The 13,820-nt window shown below is 38.5% G+C and overlaps 1 protein-coding gene across 7 annotated transcripts in view; it reads left to right on the forward strand.

Annotated features, from left to right (window-relative positions):
* MECOM (MDS1 and EVI1 complex locus) overlaps positions 1–13,820 on the forward strand; it is a 637,339-nt gene that overhangs the window by 542,073 nt on the left and 81,446 nt on the right. The window lies entirely within an intron of this gene.

Below are 13,820 nucleotides of genomic sequence, written 5' to 3' on the forward strand. Positions count from 1 at the left end.
AATAACTACCACAGCATCTTTTCTTCTACAGTGTGGGACTTCTGAGTTTCCCAGCCAATCAAATGTGTCATTTAATGGATTCACATTGTCTTCTTCCACTCTGCGTCCATCCTTACCACTTTGCAACAGCTCTTCATAAGGGTTGCTGCTGCTACTGCTGCTAAGTCGATTCAGTCATGTCCGACTCTGTGCGACCCCATAGATGGCAGCCCACCAGGCTCTCCCGCCCCTGGGATTCTCCAGGCAAGAACACTGGAGTGGGTTGCCATTTCCTTCTCCAATGCATGAAAGTGAAAAGTGAAAGTGAAGTCACTCAGTCGTGTCCGACTCTTCTCGACCCCATGGACTGCATCCTACCAGGCTCCTCAGTCCATGGGATTTTCCAGGCAGGAGTACTGGAATGGGTTGCCATTGCCTTCTCCATCGTAAGGGTTAGAAGTTCTCATAGTTTGCAATAATAGGACAGGAGGAGGCAGTTTGAGGAAGGATGCACAGGGAAAGACAAATTTCCATTCAATGAAACCCCTAAATTTGAGACAAAGAAAAAAGTGACAATTTCTAGCAAACAAATATAAATAACAGATTATAAAAATAGACAATGGCATTTTTGCTATTTCTTGCCAAGAAATTTACATAATTTATGTATATTTATGAATGCTGTTTATTGACATGGTTTGTATATTTATTGTATGCAAACTTTTGAACCATTGTTTTTACACTTTTGGTTGTAAAACTGTACACCTGTTGTTCAGTGTTAAGATGTACTTTAACTCAGTACCTTTGCACTAAATGTTATTAACAATTCCTCAATTTGACTTTTTTTTTAAACAATGATTACTTTTGTTTTCACATTAAATTGTCATGTGTGATTGCCATCCACACCCTCTTCAGTACTTACTTATGATACATACATAAGTGCATTTATGTACAACCCCTTACCTTGGAAGGAGTTTGAAGATAACTGAAATATTTAGTTCTGAAAAAACTTCCTTTGAGCATGTTTAGAGTGATGTTGGGAGAGTGTTACAAATGAAGTGAAGTGTTAGTTGCTCGGCTGTGTCTGACTCTTTTTCGACCCTATAGACAGTAACCCACCAGGCTCTTCTGCTCATACAACTTTCCAGGCAAGAACACTGGAGTGGGTTTCCCCTTCCTTCTCCAGGGGATCTTCCCAACCCAGGGATCGAACCTGGATCTCTTGCATTGCGGGCAGATTGTTTACTGTATGAGCCATCAGGTAAAAATGAAGACAGTTCAAATAGTGTGAACTGTAGATGCATTAGCACTTTTGAGAAAGCTATGGGAGATCCTGAAAACTAGAATGCAATCCCCCCTCCCTATCACTCAGGTGTTATTATTATGCCAGTGTACACTCACCTGCTGTCTTCTCCAGCCACCACAAAATATATTTTAAAAATTAGCATTTTTCTAAAGAAAAATTTTAGGTTCTATTCAAGGAAAAGTTCTTTCAGCGGTCACTGCTGCAAGCATGACCTATGAGAAAGCTGTGATAATGAAAAACTGTGAAGATGAACAGGCAGTAAGAATAAGAAGAGAAAGAGGAACCTCTTGGTGTAGTGAGGGAGAAGGGAGCCTTCAGTGAGAGTAGAATTCATACTACACATCTTATGGCCCAGCTGTTTGGGAACATTAAAAATCCCTTCACTTAAGCTGTTGAAAGCTGCAAAAAAAGACCAAATGTTTTCCATCTCAAAACACATTTTACTTAGCTGTGTTTTGAAAGCTGTTATCTAAACATTAAAAAAAATCCAGCATATTTTAACATGATTTCTTCCTTGGGTGCAAATCAGCAGTTATAATTTAATATAGGAAAGAGTGAAAAAGGTAGAAGGGAAAAGCACATTTTATTCTCCTACCTTCTTGTTTATCTTTCCTTAAAGTAACTGAAGGACATAAAACTGGAAAATAAAAAAGTCACCAGCATACAGTTTTGTTAACTTATCTGTGAACATTAAACATTATGCCTCAAATTTCGTATGGTACATAAAGTGTTTCGCTTTGCAAGATCGTGTATACAGCACTTCAAAAAAGCCAGGAAGACAGTTCACTAAATGTAATGGATGTGTAACGGCAGATCTTTAGATCTCTTGTATTTAGCATGACAACTCTGGGTTCTTTAGGTGCTTTAAACATGATATTTAAAACCACGTACTTTTATCCCCCCTACTGATGAAAAATAATACAAACTTCTCTTATGCTGTAGATGGCTTGACCATTCCCATGCAACTGCAACATTTTGATTTATATGCTATCTTCTTGGGTTGCTGAAATTATTCAGTTTTGCAACTTTGTTTTCTTAATATATTTTCTCTTTAATTGTCACTACAATGAATACTCAGTGAGCATAGTCACAGTGGAAATGTATTGTCTAATGATGCAATAAACACTTTATTTCTATTAAGTAAGTTTTAAGAGATGAAGTCTTAGAAGCTTTCCAATTCTGTGCATCCTGATGTACCTTCAGCAAAAGCTTCAAGAACTCTCATTAAGCAGTTTTGAAACATCCGAGTTCCACTTTAAGAATTACTTTTATGAACCAATTTATTTCCTATCAAAACTTATGGTAGCTATTATGTTGACAAAACTTTGGTCAGGAACCTTTACTTGGAACATGGCTTAGACAAGGAATATGACTTGGGATCAGTGCTTGCACCCAGGATCAGGACACAAGTGGTTTTAGATGATAAAAGCACAAGGAAGTTTCAAACAGGGTAAATTATCAGATAAGGAAACAAATAGCAAGGGCAGACATGCTAGATTTGAGGGGAAACCATCACTAACAACCCCAATGATCTTTTTGGGCTATGAAACATAATTATGGTTGAATGACATAACGTTAAAAACCAAATTTCATTGTTTTTATTAGCACCCCTATTATGACATATTTATAGCTGTGGACAGAAAACTAAGAAATCATTTTGTCTTCTTTTATTTTTACTGTTATGTTTTTACACAAATCTAGGTGGAAAATGTAGGATGAGGATACAAGACACATTTTCTAGGGTTACTTTTTGAGAACTTTCAGTTCAGTTCAGTTCAGTTGCTCAGTCGTGTCCGACTCCTTGCGACCCCATGAATCTCAGGACGCCAGGCCTCCCTGTCCATCACCAGCTCCCGGAGTTCACTCAGACTCACGTCCATCGATTTTACTTCTAAGTGCCCTTCTTCTCTGGAGAAGGCAACGGCACCCCACTCCAGTATTCTTGCCTGAGAAATCCCATGGACTGAGGAGCCTGGAAGGCTGCAGTCCATGGGGTCGCTGAGGGTCAGACACGACTGAGCGACTTCACTTTCACTTTTCACTTTCATGCATTGGAGAAGGAAATGGCAACCCACTCCAGTGTTCTTGCCTGGAGAATCCCAGGGATGGGGGAGCCTGGTGGGCTGCCATCTATGGGTCGCACAGAGTCAGACACGACTGAATCGACTTAGCAGCAGCAGCAGCAGCAGCCCTTCTTCTCTGTCTCGAGTACTTTCAGGTGTATTTTCCTAAGAGACTACAATTAAAATACATTAAGTGAGAGGGTAATTGAAAAAATGTATGATTCCACAAATCAAACATTGGTATACACTTGTTCTAACTCCTGTTATGACTGAGGTTTGGGAAAATCATGTTGTTTCTCTGGGCTTCATTTTCACTTCTGCAAAATGACTATGTTATGATTAATATGCTGTATAGATGCACTTTTTGTCCCAGGATTCTACACTCGTCTTGAAAATACCCCTAGTGAATACTTCTTTTATTTAGCTGATATTTATTATTAAACTGAGGTTAGTCTTCCTTAGCGTCCCAGTCTATCAGTGGTTAGCTCAGAGTGACACTCATTGCCAACTCCCAATACCAGGCAGATGACAACTTTGTCAAATTAGCAGGCCAGTCTTTTAGGTCTTTATGTCTGAGGTGGTATAGCTTTGGGGAAAGATGACAGCAGAATATATAGTCAGGATTTGAATATTAGTCAGGATTTGAATCCCATCTTTAATACTTACCATTTGTATGGCTTTGAGCAAGGTATTTACTCCATCTTACTGAGTTTGTGGGCTTCCCCCATGGCTCAGCAGTAAAGAATCGGCCTGCCAATGCAGGAGACGCAAAAGATGTGGGTTCAATCACTGGCTTGGGAAGGTCCTCTGGAGGATGGCATGACAGCTCAACTCCAGTATTCTTGGCCTAAAGAATCCCAATGGACAGAGCAGCCTGGTGGGTTATAGTCCATGGGGTGGCAAAGAGTCAGAAAAAACTGAGTGACTTAGCACATATGCATACACTTTCATAAATTTTGTCACCTGTAAAACAAGGATGAAAATCACTTACAGCAGTGAGTTATTAAAGGAAATGATGCATAATAAGCACTTGACATAGTGTAGAAACATATTTTACGATTTTACCATCCTCTCTTGTTTCCACTGCTTTGATAGCTTGCTATTTCATCACCAGTGTCTACTTGCTCTAACTCAATACATTCGCCACACTGTTACCGCTATGGTTTTTAAAGATGAAGATTTAGCAAGGACCATATCCAGTTTCTTTTAAAAATGAATGAATAAATGAGTGAAATTAACAAGACTAATGTTAGAAATAAACTATTTTAATACACACTTCAAAAAAACTCCAATGGATATATTTTGACTACATTTGCAATCAAAACCAGATGGTTTACCAAAAAGTGATCACAACGCAGAAGACAGCAGTGTTGTTCAGATGTTCAGTTCATGGTTGTTTCCTAAGTCAGGCCCAGCTCTTTGCGACCCCATGGACTGCAGCATGCTAGGCTTCCATTGTGCTTATGATTTAAAGTGTTTTGTGATTTTTGTTATTGTTTTTATTGTTATTGCTACTGAAAATGAGTTGACCAGGTCCCTGGTTGTTAAACAAAATAGGTTATCTGAAAAAAAAAAGATTTCTAGTTTACCTACCAAGTATTACCTAGGTGTGTACCTTCAGTATGTTATCAGTTACTCCTAAATTAAAAAAAGAATTACTCCAGAAATTTATTGAGCTTGCTTACTGCTTTTAGATTTTACTAGAACAATTATATTTAATGGTTTCTTTAATTTATATTCACAGAGTCACCCATATAGAGAATACATCCATCTGATATATTAGAATCCATCAGGAATTAATTTCTTTGTTTAACACACATACACACACACACACACACACACATATATATACACACACTTAAGCTACTGTGGGCTTCCTTGGTGGCTCCAACGGTAAAGCGTCTACCTGCAATGCGGGAGACCCGGGTTCGATTGCTGGGTCGGGAAGATCCCCTGGAGAAGGAAATGGCAATCTACTCCAGCAATCTTGCCTGGAAAATTCCATGGACAGAGGAGCCTAATAGGCTACAGTCCATGGGGTCGCAAAGAGTCGGACACGACTCAGCGACTTCACTTTCTTTCTAAGCTACTACAGTCTATATTTTAAAAATATATGGGGATGATTTGGAGCTGATAAGGATAGAGTAGGATAGAGTTTTATAAAAAAAAAAAAATTGAACGAACACTGACAATATCTTTAACTCTAGCACATGGAAATCTTCCCAGGAATATTCTTTCCTACTTCTCCCCAGTCTTTGAATGAGTGAAAGTCTCACCCTTCCATTAAAAATTCCAGTCTGTCTTTCCTGCCTAAATCTCTGTAGCTCATATCATTCAAGCCTTGTAATTTAGTACTTAATGACTTATAGTCTTATACTATTTGTTGTTCTTCAGGTAGCTTAGTGTTGTCTCTCTAAATAGATTGCATGGGTCTTAAGAGCAGGGATAATGGTTTATATTAATGTTTCATCCCTTTTGGCTTCTAAGCCTTCTCTAGCAAAATATTTAGTAGGTTATTTTCAACCTGTGAATCGGAAGCCAAGAAACTAAAGAGAGGGGTGTGGGTTGGGGAGATATCGCAGAGTTAGTCTGAAACCCAGGAGTCCTTGTAAAATTGTCTGTATGCATATACATACATGTATGCAAAAACAAACTAGAAAAAGAATTTTAAATTAGATATAGACTTTCTAACTTGTAGTATGTTTGTAGTAGGATATTTGTGATACATTGTCACATGCCAAAAAAGGGAAATTATAATAATATATATACTTTTAGTTTGGTAAAAACACACACACACTCATATATATGTGCTTCTAAAAAAATCTTGTGTGAGCAAAGAATACAATAAGAAAAAAGCCATAAGGGAGTGATTACTTCAGACTGGTGAAACACCTTTGTGTTGTGTTGTTTAGTTGGTAAAACAATATGAATTGCTTTTACAGTTTGAAAGACTTAAAAGAAAATGTTTGAAAACTTCAAAGGAAATATCAAATTTAAGTGGAGTGATAAATAAAATTACCAGGTTCTTTAAGAGGAAAGAAAATTACATTTAAACTCAGCTTCTTTGCCTGGATAGATGGAGAAGCACTGATACAGTAGGAAAAGCATTAGCTTAGAAGTTCTATCTTCCAGCCACAGGTCTACCACTTAGCACTAGGACCTTAGGCAAATTCTCTAATGTCTGCATCTTTTTTTCTCATTTTTACTGTTATAATTTTACTTATACCGTCTCATGGATTTGCATCATTTGTGACTTCATTAATTCAAGTAAAAGCTCCTTGCAAAGGATAATGTGTTATCCCTACCATGTTCCCTGTAATATCTGATATGGTTTGGTTCTTAGTTTTGAGAACCTGGCAATCTCTCTGGGAGCCTATGGAAATGGCAGCCAACAGACCCTTTTATCAGAAATTGTTGCAGCTCTCAGGAGAGTTCCTACTACCACAGAAAAGGGGCAAGGTCCCAAAGGGAGAGAAATAATGATTGTGAATATTATTGTATTTTTCATTGCTGCCTTTGGCGCTGATGCTGTTGTATTGCCTTTTTTTTTTCTAGGTTTGGTCTAGTGTTGAGGGAATTCCTGGTAAGCAGTTCATGAGAGCACTTTTATGTTTAAAGATCAACATCTTAGTCATTTTACACACAATAATAAAAAAAATTGGTCTGAATCTGTGAAGCAACTTCACCCTAATTTGTTACATGCTGCCAAACCAATTGAAAGCTCATGACCCACTAAATGAGGGCTCTGGAAATAGGAAACAAATTTTTCTGAAATCTTGTCATAATATCACCACTCTGAAACGTATGATCACTGGCTTTTCTGTTTTCAATCCAAGATAGCCTAAGTTCTAACAGGCTTTGGGAAGCTTCCCATAATTTGGCCTTATCAAGTCTTATCCACTAATGCTTCTCAACTTTATGGCTCTTGGGATATCCTAATGAGTTTATTGAGCAACAGTTCATGACAGGAACCAGAGGCAAGTGTTTGTTAGATGAGGGTGTGAAACCACCTCCTCTCAGCTGCAGGAGAGAAAGGCCAAGCGGAAGCTCAGTTCAGGTTGGGGTGAAGGGTGTTCCTTCATGGGCCTGAATTCTCTGATAAATCAGAGGAGGTCAGGTGACTGAATTCTCCGTATTCACCAAAGATCTTTGACTAGTGTTTTTGGTGTCTATTATTGCATAAGAAATCACCTCAAAATTTGTTGGGTGAAAACAATAGTAAACATTTCTTGTCCTCAAAATCTGTGGTTTAGATTTCAAGAGCTGTTTAGCTAACTGGGTGGTTCTGGCCCAAGGTCTTCTCAGGTTGCAGTTAAGATAGCAGCTATAGGCATCTAAAGATTTGATTGGCACTAAAAGATTCCTTTCACTTATTTTGGTTATTTTTCTCTGCTTCTATATGTTTCCATTTTGTTTCTTAAAGAAACGAACTGCTGCCTGAAAGACAGAAAATAAGATTAAAAAAATTATCATTTCTTTTCTAATGTAAAGATGTCTATGAAAAAAAATGAACCATAGAGGGCATTTATGTAGAAGGTAACAAGTATTTTATAGAGTTAGAACTCCATTTAATAATAGTTAATGAAAAATCACTGCAGATGGTGATTGCAGCTATGGAAATTAAAAGACGCTTATTCCTTGGGAGGAAAGTTATAACCAACCTAGATAGCATATTCAAAAGCAGAGACATTACTTTGCCAACAAAGGTCCGTCTAGTCAAGGCTATGGTTTTTCCAGTGGTCATGTATGGATGTGAGAGTTGGACTGTGAAGAAAGCTGAGTGCAAAGAATTGATGCTTTTAAACTGTGGTCTTCTATAGTCCCTTGGACTGCAAGGAGACCCAACCAGTCCATCCTAAAGGAGATCAGTCCTGGGTGTTTATTGGAAGGAATGATGCTGAGGCTGAAACTCCAATACTTTGGCCACCTCATGCGAAGAGTTGACTCATTGAAAAAGACTCTGATGCTGGGAGGGATTAGGGGCAGGAGGAGAAGGGGACAACAGAGGATGAGATGGCTGGATGGCATCACCAACTCGATGGACATGAGTTTGAGTGAACTCTGGAAGTTGGTGATGGACAGGGAGGTCTGGCATGCTGCGATTCATGGGGTCTCAAAGAGTTGGACACAACTGAGCAATTGAACTGAATTGAACTGAGTGTTTATTAGGTGCTATGTTCTAGTCATTGAGCCAAGTGCTGTGCATGGATTATCATATTTAATCCTCTCAGTAGCTCTGTAAGATACTATCAGTATTCTCATTTACAGATGAGGAAACTGGTGATAAATAAACTTGGCATATGTCACTCACCTAGCACATGTTAAATCTATGGCATTGAAACATGTAAAATATCATGTATGAAATGAGTTGCCAGTCCAGGTTTGATGCACAATACTGGATGCTTGGGGCTGGTGCACTGGGACGACCCAGAGGGATGGTATGGGGAGGGAGGAGGAAGGAGGGTTCAGGATGGGGAACACATGTATACCTGTGGTGGATTCATTTTGATATTTGGCAAAACTAATACAATTATGTAAAGTTTAAAAATAAAAAAAAAATAAAAAAAAAAAGCTCTGATTTCAATCTAGGCTATCCTCCTCTAGTGTCTGCTTTTAATCACTATTTCCCTCCTTGTGCATGTGGCATTATACTAAGTGATATATATGTGGGCTTCCCCAATGCTCAACTGGTAAAGATTCTGCCTGCAATGCAGGAGACACAGGAAATGCAGGTGTGATATATATATATATATATATGATATATAAGTAATATATATACAAACACATCTCTCTATATATCTATCTCCATTATTTAATTATAATAACCTCCTATGATATAGGTGCCATTGTACTTAGTCACTAAGTCATGTCTGACTCTTTTTGACCCCATGGACTATAGACCACCAGATTCCTCTGTCCATGGGATCTTCCAGGCAAGAATACTGGAGTGGGTTGCCATTTCTGTCTCGAATAGGTGCTATTAACATACTTTTAAGATATTAAGAGAGAAATTCAAGAAGTTTGAGCAAGTGTCTCAGTATCGCATAACTAGTAGACTCTGTCCAGGGTTCCAACACCTGCTGCTGCTGCTGCTAAGTCGCTTCAGGCGTGTCTGACTCTGTGCAACCCCATAGACAGCAGCCCACCAGGCTCCCCCGTCCCTGGGATTCTCCAGGCAAGAACACTGGAGTGGGTTTCCATTTCCTTCTCCAATGCATGAAAGTGAAAAGTGAAAGTGAAGTCGCTCAGTCGTGTCCAACTCCTAGCGACCCCATGGACTGCAGCCTACCAGGCTCCTCCGTCCATGAGATTTTCCAGGCAAGAGTACTGGAGTGGGGTGCCATTGCCCCCCCAGGGTTCCAACACCAGAGGGCTACAACTTAGCAGAAAACTGGGGAGAGACTGGTTGCTCATGAGACCAGGTGATTTCATTCTTGCAGAGAGGAAACCTGTGGTCCACTGAGCCCTGAGAAGATCTTACTTCATTATAGGCAGCTAACCACATTCAGCCCATCACCTTCCCCTCTAAAGGCCGCAAGAGGTGGTGCATTTGTGAAAACAAATGATAAAACAAACAGATAATAGCACTGTCACCACATCCTAGGGATAATGATTTGACAGCTGGGCCATGTGAGGACATGAGACAGGACATCACCTGAACCATATTAAACAATATGGGAACAGAGAACAATTAGAGAAGTGTTGGTTTTTCATCCATAAGTTCTTTGACTGGAGGATACTTTATCTTAATTTTTTATCTTGTCATGGCTATGGAATAGTTTTCAAAACCTAAACCAGATTCAGCAAATTTGAATTTTACTGAAGTTTTAGATTCTGAAGTGAGTAAGTAATTGAAAATCAAGCATAATCAAAACTTCTCTTCCTCAGTCCTTAAACTACCCAGTGTTGATACAAGATCACCTTGGCTTTGGTTGAGCATCAAAGAGCATGGTATATTTTCATTTAGGAGCTGCACAGTGTGAAAAAGAAATATCTCTAAACCTAAGAGTTGTACTCAATGCAACAAGATACTCAGAACAAAGGACATTTAAACACTGATTCTTACAGAGGGAATGGATGATTCATGTCTCCCTCTTGTGCTTTTTTCTGGATAAAGGATCATTCATTCCCATTCTCTCTCTGTCTCTGTTTTTCTTCTCCACCTCCATTTTCTCCTTCTTTCTGTTCACAATAGTTGAACATTAGTAACTCAAATGTGTATATGTTACATTACAACACCACTAGACTTCCCAAGATTAAAATTTAGCAAAATTTTAATGCTTTTAATGGTTTTCTTGAAATATTTCAGCATTGGTTCCCAAAGGAGCTATGTATAGGAAATAATAAACATTTATTATGATAATTTCTTTAGAGATAACAAAAACCACAGAATTAATACAAATGAACATGTTACATAGTAAAGGACTTCAGTTCAGTTCAGTTCAGTCACTCAGTCGTGTCCCACTCTTTGAGACCCCATGAATCGCAGCATGCCAGGCCTCCCTGTCTATCACCAACTCCCAGAGTTCACTCAGACTCACGTCCATCGAGTCAGTGATGCCATCCAGCCATCTCATCCTCTGTTGTCCCCTTCTCCTCCTGCCCCTAATCCCTCCCAGCATCAGAGTCTTTTCCAATGAGTCAACTCTTCGAGTGAGGTGGCCAAAGTACTGGAGTTTCAGCTTTAGCATCATTCCTTCCAAGGAAACCCAAGGGCTGATCTCCTTCAGAATGGACTGGTTGGATCTCCTTGCAGTCCAAGGGACTGTCAAGAGTCTTCTCCAATACCACAGTTCAAAAGCATCAATTCTTTGGCGTTCAGCTTTCTTCACAGTCCAACTCTCACATCCATACATGACCACTGGAAAAACCATAGCCTTGACTAGACAGACCTTTGTTGGCAAAGTAATGTCTCTACTTTTTAATATGCTATCTAGATTGGTCATAACTTTCCTTCCAAGGAGTAAGCGTCTTTTAATTTCATGGCTGCAGTCGCCATCTGCACTTAGTGAGTCATTTAAATTTGATTCATCCAACATCTTTTCTTTTGAGGACATGAGAGCTTTACTAACTCTTGTTAGAGCAGAAGTGAGAAGAATATTAAACTGTGTTAGATATAATATAATATTACACAGAATACATTTTAAAAAAAATCTGTAGTCATCTTAACCTTGCCATCCTAGGCTCATAACTTTGATTTTCTTCATCTTATGACAGGATCCATGTTTTATTTGTAAATTGATAGTCCAGATCACATGGGAAGAGAAATTATGTGCGAATCACAGTGCATTTTTTCTTTTCTTCTAAAGTATTCCTGTCCTTTCTGGCATTCTCTCTTCTGAGTTGTAGGCACTACTTTGGCAAGCCTAGATTTGCTTTCTAAGTCAAGAACTACATACCAAAACACAAATACCTTTGAGAATCTGCATCTTGGAAGTTGACTAATACTTAATTCTGGAGTTTATAGATAGGCTATATTAGGATTTTATTTGAAGTTGAAGGATTGACTCAACAAAATTTACAAAAGATATTTTTAAAGCCACACATGAAATCATGTCCATGTTTTCATAATGATACTGAGATTTTTATTGGGTATTTTAACCATTACTGGAATATTTTGACATTTTACTATTTGATATGTAGAAATATATGTGACACCCATTAAATGGATCATACGCCTCACACTTTTCTGGTTCTACAGAGTTTTTAACTTTCATTTTTAAAGTGTCTAATTATAGTCATTGACATAATAAAAGAGAATTTTAGGATTTCCAACATAGAGAAAAGATAAACATCTCACTACATCATTGGTCAGAACTTAGCATATTGATTGTTTTTCTATAATTCTGCAACTGGGACATCATAACTAGCTCCCACCATCAGAACATTGAAATAGGGCAGTAGTTCTGGGGAGAACTGCCTCACCATCGCCCTCCCCTCGTTTAGCACAGGCCTCTTGGGTCAGGAGTGAGCACTCTCAATAGATCACGAATGAATCCCAACCATTAGTGCTCTTTACAGAGAAGACTGTGCGGTCGCTTCAATGAAATGTTCTGTTCTACAGGATGATGAGTTAATTCATCTGGAACAACGTTAGTTCATCAAGGTTTGTGGTTTATCTAAAGATCAAATTCCTGTAATTTTGTATGCCATCTGATTTAATGTCTACTTAGTTTAGCGGTTAGACAGCCATCGGCAGGCACAGCATAGGAATCCAATATCAAAAACTGGAGAAAAGGCCAGTTTGATTCTTAAACCTTTAATTCAGGCATTGGTGGACTGAGATTAAATGACTGCTTTTCTTTCTCCCAGGGAAGTACATATCTAGATAATGCCAAAGCTTATTAAGAAGAGCCTAAATAATGTAAAACATTACATGTTAATATGCCCATGGTAAAATCTATGCTTTCTAAGGGCTTTTAATGGAAGAGGATAAAAGGGGTGGGTTCATTCTAAAATGAAATGAAATTACACACATTCCTTTTGAAGGTTTTCATACCATTCTTGGAAGGTTCTCAAGTAAAATTATAACAGTTCACAGGCAAAGGATCGATTGATGAGAGTTTACTGATTACCTCATTTCTTTGAGAGGCTGATAGACCTTCCAAATGCTTTCAAGTTGAATGAAAAGTTGATGCTTGATTTTGTCTCTCTTTATCCATGGATATTTTTCAGTAACAGTTTTGATCAAGAGTGATAAGAGTCAACTGATGGAAAGGTATTTAGAGGAATACTTACCAGTTTTTAACTAGTTTCAGTTTTGCTGAAAGAAATCCATGTAATAAAAATATTTGTTTCAAAAACTGTTACCCTTAGGTGTTCCATGGAAGGGGAAAGGGGCTTTCATACGTGTTTAAATATCTTTACTGATGCTCCATTAAACAAGCCAAAATATGTTTCTTTACCGAAGGACTTCTTAGACATCTATTTCGGTTCAGTTCAGTCGCTCAGTTGTGTCTGACTCTCTGTGACCCCATGGACTGCAGCACGCCAGGCTTCCGTGTCCATCACCAACTCCTGGAGCTCACTCAAACTCATGTCCATCGCGTCCATCCAACCATCTCATCCTCTGTCATCCCCTTCTCCTCCCACCTTCAATCTTTCCTAGATCAGGGTCTTTTCAAATGAGTCAGTTAATTGCAACAGGTAGTCAAAGTATTAGAGTTTCAACTTCAGCATCAGTCCTTCCAATTAATATTCAGAACTGATTTCCTTTAGGATGGATTGGTTGGATCTCCTTACAGTCCAAGGGACTCTCAGGAGTCTTCTCTAACATGACAGTTCAAAAGCACCAATTCTTTGGTGCTCAGCTTTCTTTATAGTCCAACTCTCACATCCATATGTGACTAAGTTGGTGCAAAATTAATTGTGATTTTGCATTGTTGAACTTTGCTATTTGATACTGGAATGCATTCTTAAATAAATGTGGTTATGCTATACATTCTTTTAATGTGCATTTCTCACTTTTTTTTGTT

The sequence above is a fragment of the Bubalus kerabau genome, chromosome 2 (genome assembly GCF_029407905.1).
Source record: "Bubalus kerabau isolate K-KA32 ecotype Philippines breed swamp buffalo chromosome 2, PCC_UOA_SB_1v2, whole genome shotgun sequence".
NCBI lineage: Eukaryota > Metazoa > Chordata > Mammalia > Artiodactyla > Bovidae > Bubalus > Bubalus kerabau.